At 43.9% G+C, this 16,044-nt stretch overlaps 1 pseudogene; it reads right to left on the reverse strand.

The window, feature by feature from the left end:
• Nucleotides 1-16,044, reverse strand: part of LOC134601782 (uncharacterized) — a 29,118-nt pseudogene that overhangs the window by 3,589 nt on the left and 9,485 nt on the right.

Raw genomic sequence — 16,044 nt, forward strand, 5'->3', positions numbered from 1 at the left:
TGTAATGTGCCTCGGTCGGCGACGAGGTACTGTGAGTAAGTGCTAGGGTGTAGAGGGTCGGGTAATCGTTTACCCGATCGTAGTATCTAAAGGTAAGTGTTAAAATAACACAAGCCCAACTGTTGGTGTAGTGGGGCGGGTGGTAATGACACCCAAGGTAGATGTCAGTCGGTAAGGTTGGATAGGATCTCTCCAATGTCTTTTCATTCAATAAAGTTTATTATTCTTTTCTACTGTTGTTTTGATATCTGTGTATGTATGCATACACGTGTGGACAGACTTTGTTCTCTTTTTTATATATATATATATATATATATATATATATATATATATATATATATATCTCATATAATAGTATTCAAAATATTTGTAGAGGATTAACCCACATTTGATAGAACCTGCATAGGTCAACATGCATCATTGAGACTAACCGTGAAGCAACAACTTACCCAGCCAGTATGTCATCTGGGAAGGGCAGGAGGCATAATACTTGCCTCAGTGTCATTAATAAAATCATGACTTTACGTTATGAAATAGTAAAATCTGGTAATATTATTAAGACACGGAGGCTCCTATTATTCAAGTTTAAAGCTATGAAATGACCGTTCCTGCAAAATGTTGAATTGATTTGAAATAAAAATCTAAAAATGTAGATTCAGATGACCAGTCGGCAGTTTGCAAAATATCCTCTAAATGGCAGTCGATTGCCGAAGCTTTAGAAGCCATAGCACCACGCACCGAATAGGGAGAGAATATGGAAGTATCGATGCCGACCAGTGCAGGAGAGAATACTGGAAGGTATGGCTTGTGGAAGGAGATGAACAATTGATGTTTTAGAGGATTCCGTAAACATGCCACAGGGCAAAGGAGAGGTCTCTCTGGAAAACCCAGGTAAAGAACAGACTTGGAAGAAATTTTGGTCCTTCTAGAGATGTCAAAAACAATGCTTTCCAGAGTAAATGAAGAGCGTCCGTATCAAGAGCACGTACATCAGAGAATTTGTGAGATTAGACAAAAGAGAATGACTAATTTAGCAGAGAGTTGTTTGAGGGATAGTAATCCATTGTCTGCCCATGACTCCAGAAAGCCATAACTTGAATATTGTCCCAGAGAGAAGAATAGCGAGGTAAAGGAGGATGGGGAAAACTCACTCAATGAAGGAGGCGACAGACAAAGGGAATTCGTCCGATAGGAATTCCATCAATGCCTAGATGTGCCTAAAAAAATGCCGAACAGTAAAGGTTAACCGTGCGGTATGCTTTCCCTGCTTAAAAAAGAGAAGTCAGAAAATGTAGGATGGATGTTAAAGGAGCCAATAGGGGATCCAGATCTCTTTCCAGGAACCAACCATTCCATGTATTCCAAACAGACTTATAAGCTTGCCTCGTGCCGGGTGCTCATGCATTCTCGAGAAGTCAGAGAGTAGATTGCGGAACACCTGGGATTGACCAAGGTCCCCTGAAAACAGCTACACAACAAGACATAGAAGGCCCTGGGGGGGATCAGTGGGTGAAACTGCCCATCTGGGTCTTGGAGGAGAGAATCGTACAATGGGAGAAGGCAAGGAAAATCAGTCATCTCCAACAGATGAGGGAACCACGTTTGTGACGGCCATTTAGGGGTCACAATAACCAACATGCCCTGTTGGCGAAGTAGTTGAAGCAGGCAATGTGGAATCATTGCAAACGAGGGAAAGGCATAGTTTGTTCTCATAGACTAATCTTGGTAAAAAGCGTTTGTTGCCAGAGCCATCGGATTTGGTCTCCTGCTGAAAAAACGAGGGATTTGAGCATTCAGATGAGAGGCATTACCAAAGGTCGCCACAAGTCTGCGATTTTCTGGAACATTAGAGGGTCCAGATTCCAATCGCTGAAGTTTTTCGATATGACGGGAATACCAATCTGCTGTGGCGTTGGAGAGGCCAGAGATATATTCCGCTGTCACCGAAATGTTGTGTATAAATTGCCCAACATTGTTCATCTTCAGTAGGATTGTGCAGTGGGAGTGAGTCGGAGAGAGGCTGTGTACAGCAAAGGATCTGGTCGGAAGCTCTAGGCCAGTGGTAGTCAACCTTTTTCTACCTACCGCCCACTAATGCATCTTTTTGGTTGAAAAAATTTCCTTACCGCCCACCAGTTTTCGCGCAAATGCAGAATATTTTTAAGAAAGGAGGGTGTTTTTAAAAAAAATAAATGTACGTACATTTATCTTTTTATTTCTACTTAATGCAGGTTTATAAGGTTTTTAACTTTATAACGTTTAATGAGAAAACAATAAAGTAAATTGAAATTACCTTTACTAGTGATTAATGAGATCCTTGAGGTTGATGCTGCGAGACTAAATATTTGATATCTGGTTCGATTTTCGTAAGGAACAAACAAAGGTCTCTTTCAGTGATATTCAGACGACTTCTCTGTTTGCGCATAATATGATTTCTCATTTGTGCGTCAGCTCATCTCCTCTCCCTCCTCAATTCCCCTCCCCACCTTTTTCCCCCCCTTTTTTTTTTTTTTTTAACCGTCCTTATAGCAATGCCCAGTAGGAAGGCTGAGCTAAGTAGCCCACTTACTATAGTCCACTATAACAGACAGGCACACATACAGACACACACACAAAGACAGACACACACACACACACACAAAGACACACACACACACGACACACATACAAAGACACAGACAGGCACACATACACACACACGACATATACAAACAGACATGCACACATACAGACATGCGCACACAGACATGCGCACACACACATAAGACATACATAGACACACACACATGCAGACACACATACATACAAAGACAAGACACACATGCAGACACACATACATACAAAGACAAGACACACAGACAGACAGACAGAGACACACACACACACACACATATATATATACAGACACACATACATACACAGACAGGCACACATACACACAAGACACATACATACAGACAGGCACACATACAAACAGACATGCACACACACATGCAGACATACATAGACACACACACATGCAGACACACATACAATGACACATACATACAAAGACAAGACACATACATACAGACAGACACACACACATATATACACAGACAGACACATACACACACAAGACATACATACAAAGACACATACAGACAGACACACACACATTATATTTAAGTCACCCTCCTGTTTCCTACCTTTAAGGTGCAGGAGGGTGACTTTCCCTGGGGTCCAGTGGTGGCTCAGGTGGATGGGAGTCAGAGTTCCCACTCTGACTCCCTGGTGTTCCTCCCGCGCGGCTCTCAGTTTTAGCTGGGAGGAGTGACCGGGGAATCACTTCCTCCCAGCTCTGATGTCATCACAGGGGGCCCGGTCGCGCTGTTAAAGCGCCCAGCGCTGACCGGGCCCCCTTACAATCCGCATCCATCGGGTGGCCCTGACAGCATGGGCCACCCGATGGACACTTTGGAAGGCAGCCCCAGCGGTTTACCGGGCGGGCCGGAGCCGCAAATGGTCACCGCCGGCTCGCACCCGCCCGCCCGATCAACCTGGAAATCCCTACCGCCCACCTGGAATCCTGAAACGCCCACTAGTGGGCGGTAGGGACCAGGTTGACGAACCATGCTCTAGGCAATTGATATGTGGGGTGGATTCTAGATCTGACCATCTGCTTCCCTTGGAGATATTTCCACAACGCTCACCCCAACCACGCAAGCTTGCATCAGATTCTGTGGTCAGGTCTGGGGTTGCATCCATTCCGGGCTTCCATGTGGAGAAGCCACCAATGAAGCTCATCCTTTGCTTCCTTGTCTAACGTCACCATGTCTTCGTATGACGGTCCACCTCTGAGGTAAGAGGCTTGTAGTCGTTAAAGTGCCCGATAATGGAGAGGGCACAGGAATGTGGCTTGGATGGAAGCTGCTAGGAGTCTGACTCGCAACAAATGTTTGAGGGATAGTTGGGGAACCTCCAACGTATGTCTGATTTCTTTTTTGATATTTACCAACTTTGATGTCGGTAAGTGTAGAGTCTGAAGAGTTATATATCAACTACTTGTCCCAGGAATTTGGTACATTGGGAAGGAGCCAATGCAGATTTTTCCCAATTTATAAGGAAACCGAGGTTTTGTAGTAACGTCAGAATGTCAGATGTGTGTGGAGGAGGCTGGCTGAGCTAAAATGAGGATATCGTCCAGGTAGATGAAAAGCCGAATGCCTCAACTCCTTAATAGGGCGACCATGGTTTCATTATCTTGGTGAAGCACCACAAGGCTGACAACAGTCCAAACGGGACTGTTGGTAGGACACACAACTGTTCAGTTGTTGTAGGTGTATGACTGGGCTCACCCCTCCACCTTTTTTGGAGACCAGGAAGAAATTGCCAACATAACCCTGGGTATGGGTTGGAATCTCTGTGATGGCTTGTTTGCGCATTAATTCTTGAATCTTCTTGGATACAAGCAGAGCATCTTGATGGCAAAAAACAATTTCCCCTGGGGGGGGAAGGTTTGGACTGGGTGTGACACAAAATCTGATAGCCTGTCATGGCATGAAGGACCCAAGCATCTGACGTCAGATGTGACCACACATGAGAAAAATGCATTAGTCTGCTCCTACTACCAGAAGGGGAAAAGGGGGGAGTGTTGACACTTACCATAAGGTTGTCTTCCAGAAGGAGCTCCTTGAATGCAACCTAGCGACCCAGGGTCTGCTCCTATGTGGGAAGAATGCTGATGTAGCTGTGTGTTCTTGGAACCCAGCTCGCCCTGAACAGGAGCCTTGGTTCTCTCTGTAAGAACCTCTTTGTATATGGCTGGACAGACGGCTCCTTCCTCTTCCGGCCCCCGCAATTTTTTTTTTTCTCAGATTACTTTGGGGTTTATCCAAAGCCGTAAACGTGTATACAAATGACCCCAACTCTTTAACAAAAGAGTCACCGAAAAGTAACCCTTTGGCCTGACCAGCTTAGGCTTGCGGCACTCAGTAGCCAGCACAGTATTTACATTGCCAACCATGCAGATAATCTGTTGGATCAAACAACAGATGGTGCCTCGATCCAAATCCCAGTCGTCTTCGACCGCATCAAAAATTTTGGCAGCAGGGCCTAAAATGTCCAGGACCTTATCCTGGCTGTGGGTCAATGAGAATTTCAAACCCTTTCTGGGTTTTCATCCGGTTTTCCCCAAAAACTGAACAATTTGGATCTACACTTGGCGTTTTACACGCATCATCAGGGACAGTAGGGCGAGGGCATTCTGCCTGAAACTTGTTCCATGTGGCCTTGTCCAAGGGCTTACGGACTCTAGAGGCGATTTATCTCACCACATGTTCAGAAGGTCACTACTACGCTGAATGTGGAGGTCTTAATTCCTCTGGATCAAACGGGTAAACCCAGAGGATCCAAAATGTTTGCATCGTCGACAGAGCCCAACACACTTACCTGGGTCCCGGAAACTGTAGCTGGGAAGGTGCTGTGAGAGGAGGCGGTCTTCTCTCCCCCTGCACCGGTGGAGTCTGGTTCAGACTGGTAGTCTGAGGCGTCCATTATGGACTCATCGCTCTCCTCCTCGATGTCGCTGAGATCAGACTCAGACGAATCAAGCTGGGCTTTAGCCCACTTCCATAGTTTAGCCGATTTTGCCCGGCTAGTGGCTCTTTTGCGCTGTGGTATTTGCGCGCCATCCTTGTTTAGATTTGGCCGTAGCTTTACGGCCTTGTGGAACAGGTGCCTGTATCGTGGCAGTCAACATGACAGTCTGCTGAGCTGACTGTTGGGCCTGTAAAAGAGCTTGAGTGATGTTTTGCGACAAAGAGGTCGACATCACGCCCATAGCAGGCATAAGGCGTCATAGATCTTGACATTGAGGCGTCCAAAAGCACCTGCATGTCTGCAGATGCAGGAATTTCAGAGGAGAAAACCCCTTCCCCAGTGGCGTCATCTGAGGGGTCGCATGCGACACAGAGGTCATGGACAAATCTCTGTCAGACTGCATGATAAATATCATATAGTAATAGTGGTAATTAAATAGGGAAACCTAAAAATAGGGTTGATTAACCCACAAGGGAAGAAAATGCTGAAAATAAACTCAGTTATAGAAATAACGCAGAGAGAGAGAAAAAGAGCCATCCGTTCGCCAAAACTGCTAAACCCCAACAAGGTTTAGACAGGAAAAGGGTAAAGTTATCGGGTAAAATGGTGCGAAATTCCACTGAACTGTGAAATTTTCATGAAACGAATATTAATGAACAGTTGTTCGCATCAAAATCCTGTTAAACAATAGACTAAACGAACGTCCAAAAGTACCGAACTGCGCACAACGCGTGGATCGGGGCAAAAACACGCAAACAGAGGCAAACAACCGAACGGTTAAAACCCCAAAAGATCATTCGCAGGATTAAAAAAATTAAACCAAACTCGTGAACGGTAAAAACTACCGAACGACATGCATGCGCGAATTGCGTCTAACTAGAAAAAAGTAGCGAAAGGACGTGAAAGAAAGGTAACCATTAGGGAAAATAAACGGGGTAAATAAGTAAAATATAAAACAGAGTAAGTAGAGGAGAACCCCTCAGTCCCCAAAATGTTTACTTAAAGTGAGCAGGGGGCAAAGATAAAAGCATAGAAAAACAAAACAAATTACACAATTAGAATTAGCAATACTGAATAAATATTAACCATGATAAAAATAAAATGCAAATAATGAAAATAACAATGAAATAATAATTACATAAAATGATGATAAATCACAACGTTAATATATAAACAGTAGTATATAACTATCCCCCCCCTGTTAAGATACTATGAGAGCAGTGTACTTAACTGAGGGAGCAGCAAAGAAAGCAGAAGTGATCTAATGGTTACCGCCTATTATGCCAAGGACTGGATGCTAATTGGATGTTCTGATACTAGGAAGCTAGGAAGATTGGCCTCTGATATGATATTTATATATATATATATATATATATATATATATATATATACATACATACATATATATATGTGTGTGTGTTTGATGTTTTTTTTTAATGTTATATTTCTTTGCTGCTGAGGGAAATAAAGAAAGAGTGCAGCATAATAAGAGCCCCCGTGTCTTAATACATTTTTTTTTTTAGTAAGTGTATATTAATTTCTCTCTCTCAGGCTCTCAGGTCCAGGACACTCCCATACAAAATAAGATAATCCCTCCCTTGTGCATGGGAGATAACGGAGTCATGAACTGTATTAACTAAATTATCTCCAGGCACAAAGAACATACATTTTAGCAGTACCCCCAAAACCCATGGAAACCCCACAAAAGTTACATCCCCTGATAGCCCCAATTTGGTTGACCAACATATCCACAAATCACCCAGATCGGTTCAGGGATTCGAGATCTCCATGGAAGTCACATTTTGACCAACCGCACACGAGGCTCCTGCCCAAAAGAGTTCCATGAAATCAGGCTGTGCGGTCGGCCTCTTTCGGGAATACACAATACAGTCAAAATACCAAACGTAGGGGTTCATGGGTAGGCTCAGTCTATGTTCCTTGTTTGGGAGCCTGCTCCCACCGAACACCGCTCTTCTCATTCGAAACCAGCTGAACGTATGTAGAGATGGAAGTCCCAGCGGTGTTCGCGAGGTCGAGTGTCCGATTATAGTTCCATGAACTCGAAGACCAAACACTGCTATATGTGTCCGCGGCTAAAGATGGCCACCGCCACGTGTTTGTATACCAAATGGCGACCACCCAGCCGACCGCTTAAAACGCTTGTGATTTTAGAAGTGTTAAGGAGGTGATAGAGGTTAATGAGTGACACACTCCACATACGGGTGGTCTAGTTGTTCGGTAGGAGAATGAAATCAAAATAAAACTAAGGAGAATGCAATGTCCCGAACCCATAGGGTAATGAAATAAAGGGATTACAATCCAGGGACAGGGTGATCCATCACAATACATATATACGAAATAAAAACGTGTGTGTGTGTATATATATATATATATATATATGGTCAAAGATGAAGTAGGAGCACTCAAAAGGACTTTTTTCGGTGATTTTAATGTAGTGAAAAAAAGTTTACAGCAAAGTGTAACGCATCTATTCAATCGACGTTTCGACCCCTAAGGGTCTTTTTCAAGATCTTGAACGTATTTAAAGGGACACTATAGTCACCTGAACAACTTTAGCTTAATGAAGCAGTTCAATCCTCTGCTATTTAGGAGTTAAATCCCTTTGTTTATGAACCCTAGTCACACCTCCCTGCATGTGACTTGCACAGCCTTCCATAAACACTTCCTGTAAAGAGAGCCCTTTTAAGGCTTTCCTTATTGCAAGTTCCGTTTAATTAAGATTCTCTTATCCCCTGCTATGTTAATAGCTTGCTAGACCCTGCAAGAGCCTCCTGTATGTGATTAAAGTTCAATTTAGAGATTGAGATACAATTATTTAAGGTAAATTACATCTGTTTGACAGTGAAACCAGTTTTGGTTTTTTTCATGCAGGCTCTGTCAATCAAAGCCAGGGGAGGTGTGGCTAGGGCTGCATAAACAGAAACAAAGTGATTTAACTCCTAAATGACAGTGAATTGAGCAGTGCAATTGCAGGGGAATGATCTATACACTAAAACTGCTTTATTTAGCTAAAGTAATTAAGGTGACTATAGTGTTCCTTTAACCCCGTAACTTTCCAAAACACCATAAAACCTGTACATATTGTTATACTCGGGAGGCTTCGCTGAACACAAAGATCAGTGTTTCAAAACAGTAAAACGTATCATGACTATGAAATCACCAGTAAAAGTGCAGTTTTTAAAAAAACAAAAAAAAAACAAATAAAAACGCTAACTTTGGCCAGCGTTCGTGACTAAGTGGCTACTACAAAAGACTGGACATACCCCATATTGAATACCCTGGGTTGTCTACATTTGCAAATGGTATACCATCAAAGGGGTAATTCTTATTCCTGGGCTACCATACGGTCTTAAAGGCAGCATAACCAATTTGGCAAATGGGGAAAGCATTGGACTGGTTAAAATTGGCAAGGGGTGCAGGCCAAACGCAGAGCGTGGGCACACTGAACAGCAGTGCTGCCTACTGTGCAGCACTAAGCCAGGAAGCACCTCCAGTGGCCATCTGAGGAATGGCCACTTGGAGGTGTCCCTAGGGGCAATGCAGTGAAAAAGGCAGTGTTGCATTAAAATGCCTGCATATAATGATTATACTCACCGAAACAACTACATTAAGCTGTAGTTGTTCTGGTGACTATAGTGTCCCTTTAAGTACTATCATTTGATTATGACCATTCTGCTTAAATACAGTGTGGAGTTTTCTGCCTTTGTGCTACGTTCAAATTAATCATCATTTCTACAATATTCTTGTTAGGTATTGTTACAGCACCCCAGATACAAAAGGGTTAAAGCCACCAAAGATATTCCCTTCCCGAATGCAGGATCAGCTACCGAACACTCCAAACAGCCGAACAGGAAAATGCACAAATAAATCCTCCCAAGTACGAGACGAGTCAAGCAAGAATCTGTTTAATCTGGGCTACCTGCCCGCCTTTTATGCAGGTCTCCCACCAGGTGGACACTCCCATAGGGGACCTGGTGGAAAACTGTGACAAAATATTACAGTGACCAATCACAGTACAGGACCCTCCTCTTAATCCTGGACATAATTGGGAAGTAACTCAATTATCTCCGAGGATAGAGCATAACCTCCATTTTATACAGGATAACAAAAATACATAAAAATACACAATTATAAAACTCCTGAACAGAATCCCCACATTCAACGCATCCCCAGATAGCCTGGATCTGAGTGCACAATATTACCGAATGGCGCTCAGATCGGATACATACAGTTCAATCGCCATGGAGCCCAAGTCTTTCACATAGTCTTTCGTTATACGAATGGGCTCCATGGGATAGCTATCTGGGGTGACTCTGTTCGTATGGAAAAGTACCGAACAGTATAGCGTTCGTATGAACGGAAGAACAGATGAAGGGAGGTTGCGGCTTCAGCGGTGTTCGTGTAAAAATAGTGTCAGTTTTCAGTTCCATGGAATCGTCGACTAACACCGCTGGGCATTCGTATGTCCAAGATGGCCGCCGCCAAGTGTTCATTCATACGAACGACGACCACCCAGCCGACCTTCGACAATTAGGAAGTGTCTGCGGTTAACCACAACGTTCTAATGAGGCCAAGAGGTTAACAAGCAGCACACTTCCACGCTGGGTGGCCGGCCATTTGGCAGTTCTTTCGGTAAAAGGGTAGTAAAGCGTAGAGACCGTACAGACAGGGAAATAGCCAAACAAACAGAGGAACCAAAGGGGAAATAAAAGTAATTCAAAGACAGAGAGGTCTGTCACAGGTATCAATTCAAAAGAAATTGCAGGTTAAGTGGAAACATAACCTGACCAAGTATGTTACCTCACCGTTGGTTAATTCTAGTTCAGGAGCCTAAATTCCATGTAAGATAATATATGACTTCACAGCTAACTCAGCCCTGAATGTCTAATGTCAAGTTATTCCCATCTTTGGCCATCTCCTTCCAAAACTGCACCCCATTTTTTTCCAAATACTGACATGGGATCATAAGCCCAGCCAAAAATGTAATTTGGCAAATATGTTGTATCATACCTGTCAACGTTTTTATAATAGGAACTTTGTCACTCTTCCAATTTCTGGCAACAAAAGCTTTTAATGTCAAAAAGAAAAAAAAATATTAATTTCCTATCATATAATAATATTGTAGATGGGTAGTTGTTTAATAATGCCCCTTTCAGGAAAAGAGGGATCATATATGTAATTTAGAGTCCACAGGTAATATAACGCTCTCCAAACCAGAGAGTTCCAGTCTCCTCATACTGCCGCCAACAGTGTTTGGAAACACTAGGGCAGTGATGGCGAAGATTTTTTTAAGAACACAACAACAGAGAGTTTAATGATACAAACTTTTTTACACAGATACATACTGACACTCACAGATACACATACACTCACATATATACACAGACACTCACAGATACAGACACTGGCACACACACACATAGATCCACACACATATAGACTGACATTCGCATATATTACACAGACACTCACAGATACACACAGATACAGACACTCACATATACATACAGACACTCACAGATGCGCAGACACTGGCACACACAAACACATAGATCCACACACATACTCACAGATGCACAGACACTCACATATACAAGGTTGCCTATGCCTGCATGTCTAGAGCCTCCACTGCCTCCTAACATAACATTTCAAGCGGAAAATGAGGTCACTTTATTTTTTTATGGGTGTGGTCAGGGTTGTTCTGTAAGATTTTATATAACTTACTTATAACAATTGATGCAAGTAAAATGTATTTTAGAACAAGAACAAATGATCTTATTTACATCAACTGATTTCTAAACACAGTTATTTTAATTTAAAGACCTATTACTGTATTATTGCTGTTGAGCTCTGATATAATAATAATAATTTGCAATTTTTATAGCGCTTTTCTCCCTGTGAGACTCCGAGCACTTTACAAGTATACAAACATAAAGACATAAAAAAGTTAGGAGTTTCTGAAGGTCAGATGAGCGCACTGAATGCCTGATGGAAGAGGTGGGTCTTTAGCTTTTTTGTATTTTTTGATTGCACACGGTAGAGTTCCAGAAGGTAGGGGCAGCGTGACTGAATGCCCTGGAACCTGAGTCTGTCTTTATTCTTGGCACTGACAGTAAGGATTTGCTTGCTGACTGAAGTGAATGGGATGGAATGTAGGGTGTAAGGAACTCTTTCAGGTACTGTGAGCCTTGATTATTTAAGGCTTTGAAGGTTAGCAGGCCAATTTTAAAATATTTTCGCCATTTAATTGGAAGCCAATCCAGGGAGTGGAGAACAGGTGTTATGTGGTAGGAGTGGGTTAAATTGGTCAGTAGTCTGGCTGCTGCATTTTGTACGGGCTGAAGGTGATGGAGTTCCTTTTCTGGGAGGCCCAAGTAAAGTACATTGCAGTAATCTAGCCGAGAAGATACAAATACATGGATTAATGTTGGCATATCATCCGGTGGAAGTAAGTGTTGTATCCTGGCTATGTTTTTCAGGTGAAAGTAGGCAGATTTTATTACGGAGGAAATCTGCTGTTTAAATGAGAGTCCAGAGTCAATCAGCACTTCGAGGTTTCGTACCTGTGATGAACTGATGAGTTCAGAGCCTCCAAGCTCCAGGACAGTTGTGTGACCATGGGAATTTTTTGTTGCCCGGAGTCCCGTCACCAAGAGTAACTCTGTTTTGTCCGGGTTCACTTTAAGCCAACTAGCATTCATCCATTCTATGAGGTCTGCTAAGAAACTGTTGATGCGGCATGTGGTATCTGGAGCAAAGGAGAAGACAAGAGTTGTGTGTCATCAGCGTAGCAATGATACCTTAGGCTATGTCGCCTAGTGATGTCTCCCAGTGGTAGCAAGTAAATTGCGAATAGCATGGGAGACAAGATGGATCCTTGTGGAACTCCTCAGGCCAGGTCTGTTGGTGCCGATGAGCTTCTGTGCCTCCTAGACCACAGATGTGCTGCAAGCGCTCTATTAAAATCCTATGGTCAATGGTGTCAAATGCAGCTGAGAGATCCAAGAGGATTAGGATGAAGCAATCACCTTTGTCTCTCGCCATAAGTAGATCATTTAGCACTCTGACTAGCGCTGTTTCGGTGCTGTGCCGGCATATGAAACCTGACTGGAAAGGATCAAAGATGTTCAAGCTTGAAAGATGGGCCTCCAGTTGAGTTGCCACTACTGTTTCAATTATTTTCCCCAGAAATGGAAGGTTCGATACTGGTCTGTAATTAGCCATGCAGTCTGGGTCTAATAAAGGTTTCTTTTTGCACTCAGACACAACAACAATATATTGCTTGATAAGGTTAACTTATGGTTGGCTAAACACTAACAGCCATGTACATTGCAAGAACATCAAATATGAAATTTTGCACCTGACCATGCCAGAACGTCACAAACGCAGTCTTAGCACATGATCATATTTGTTCTTTTGTGGTGGAATCTCGGTAAAAATAAATTTAGTAGGCCGAGATTACCACGTGGCATGTGTACGTGCATATGCTGACGTATCGATCAGTTGGTTGCACGAGGCAAGATACGATCAGTAGTGTACGGAGCATGTGCAAGAATACAGGATATAGTATTCCCCCTCCTCCATTGTGCTGGACAAGCCATGCGGTCAAACAGGAAGTTAATTCTTATTTGTGTTGATTGGTTAAGAGAATGTGCGGGTGGAGCTTAATATGGGAGGAGTTATATGCCTATATAAGGAGCCTGCACTATTGTCCGGGGCTCAGAACTTGCTGTATTTTGGTGACGTTAGTCCCTCTGAGTCCCGATCGGTGATCCAATAAAGAATCTCTTCCTTCCTGAAGAAACCTGTGTCCATCTCTCTGTGCTTGGCTTCCGTCAGTTTCTCCGGTATCATTTGGTGCATTGGCCGGGAAGCTCATCGTTCAACGGTAGCTGAGAGGCAGAGGCGTGAGACGGTCTATCTTTGCCCACGTTCTCTACGGCTGCACCCCTGAACTTCTGCGTGGACCTCCCTTCGTCTCGGCGCCACTGGTCTGTTGTCCAGGAGATCATCGGCCTCTACGTGAGAAGTGCTGGGGTGTCCCCGTCGATGAGTGTGAACTCAGGTTCAGGAACGAGGAGGTAAGACAACTGCTGTTTTAGACGGCAGGACCCACTAGGGGTATACCGATTGTGCGGTAGGCCCAAAGGGGTTTTGAATCTGTGTATCTGCCCCCTCTGTCGGAGGGAAGGAGCGAAGGCGCACCGCTCGATCGAACGCTCTTTAGTCAGACCGTTTGATTTTGTTAGTCAGGCGGGGTCCTGGTGTAAATAGCCCTAGCCGGACACCGGTGTCTTGTCTAGACTAGCGTTCTAGGGTGTATATTACGTTCGCTAGGTCGGAGGGACCGGGAGACTAAGCGGCGCCTGTGTAAATTCGGATCGCTAGCTCTCAACCTATCTGGGCTAAGTGGGAAGGCGTGTAAATTTGGAACCCACTAGACTTTTGATAGTGCGACTAAGAGGCGCCTGTGTAAATTCGGTTCTCTAGCTCGCTATATGTGGTGATTGGGCAGTGTGGCTAACCAAAACGGGTGTATATAGTTTTAGGTAGTCCATCAAGGTACTGGCCAATAGTTTAGTTGGGAATTGTAAATGTGTTAACGATTGTTTAGTAAAGTGTATATCTTGTTAGATAGCGCGAGCTCAGCCGTCTAGCGAGAGTGTTAATAGTGTGTTGCTGTATTATAGTGCACGGTACCATAACCCTGTATATTTACTGACACTGTATATAAGTACTAATCATTGTCGTCCATTGCATGTTTAACACCATAACCACTAATAATTGTATTGTGACCTTAACTTGTGCTTTGACCTATGCTAACCGTACTGTAACCGCTATTTGTAAAAGACGATGTTACTGGGGTGTGTTATAGACGGGTAATTCGTATATAGAGAATTATAGCGTGGGTGACTGTATAGTTACGCCAAAGGGCATAATATTGATTATATAGTGACTGGTGTAGCAGCTGTGTGTGTACGGGAATTCCCTGAGTGTTTATTGTTATTGTGTACGTTTCACTTGGTAACCGTACCACGTGGTGCTGTTGCCAGAGGAAACGGGTGTGACTGTTGAATAAGTACGCGTGTATAGTATTCGTTGTCGACGACGTTCCATTGTTAAGTATGGGTGCGTCGCAGACAACGATCCCGGATCCCTTAGGTTGTATGGTGAAGAATTTTAAAAAGGGATTCAAAACTTGTGATTTTGGGGTTAAAATGTCTCCTGTACGTTTGGTCACTTTGTGTACTAGGGAGTGGCCTACTTTGGTTGCGGCATGGCCGCCACGTGGCAGTTTGGATCCAACTCTGGTACAGCGCTTACACGTGGCTGTATCAGGTAGGCCTGAACTTTACGGCCAGTTTCCTTATGTTGATTGTTGGAGACAGGCCGTAAATGACTCGCCAAAATGGCTCCGGACATGCCACGAGGAGCAATGTCACCTCATGGTAGCTAGGACTTGTTCGTCCACTAGGACTGGTGTTAGGCCCATTTTGGACACGCCCCCTGAGTCCGAGATCCCTATGCCGCCCCCTTACTTTCCGTTAAGAGGAAGTGACGCAAATGCAGGAAGACCTGCAGCCCTCCCCTCATTACCCCCATCCACTTCCGCTTCCTCCTCCAGTACAGGATCCACCCCCCCTCGTACTAAATCTCCCCTTCCGGAATCAGAACCAACCCCCATTAAAAACGAATATCCTGATTTGGCGCCACTTCAGACTTCCGGTCAAGCTTCATCTAGCTCGACTCGAAGTGTTTTATTTACCACCTTTTCCCAAAACCAAGCTCCCACATCCCCATACCCTATTTCTCCCCGACTGGAACCTATGACTGACGCCCCTCCACGTAGCCCCATACAGACCCGACAGTTGACCGGTGCCCAACAATTAAAGCACTATCAGATGCCTCTTCGTCTGAATCCCGGGTCAGCCTATATCGATGCCGCAGGTCAAATGGCACACGCTGACCCTGTCTTCGTATATGTCCCATTTACTACAACCGATCTTTTAAACTGGAAGACCCACAATTCCTCGTATACTGAGAAACCACAAGCTATGACTGATCTGTTCACCTCAATAGTACAGACACATAACCCGACATGGGCTGATTGCCAGCAGTTATTAATGACTTTATTTAACAATGAGGAAAGGACAAGGATAAATCAAGCAGCCATTAAAGCACTAGAGGATAAAGCCCGTACTTTAAACCAAGCCAATCCATCAGCATGGGCCGCAACACATTATCCCAACACCGATCCCGATTGGAACGTAAATGGTGCTGATATGGCTCAACTCAGAGCCTATAGAGACGCTATAATTGCTGGCATGAAAGCCGGAGGAAAGAAAGCCATTAACATGTCGAAGACAGTTGAGGTGATTCAGAAAAGCGATGAAGCGCCCAGTGTCTTTTATGACCGATTATTGGAGGCATACCGCTTGTATA

Source organism: Pelobates fuscus, chromosome 3, assembly GCF_036172605.1.
Source record: "Pelobates fuscus isolate aPelFus1 chromosome 3, aPelFus1.pri, whole genome shotgun sequence".
Classification (NCBI taxonomy): domain Eukaryota; kingdom Metazoa; phylum Chordata; class Amphibia; order Anura; family Pelobatidae; genus Pelobates; species Pelobates fuscus.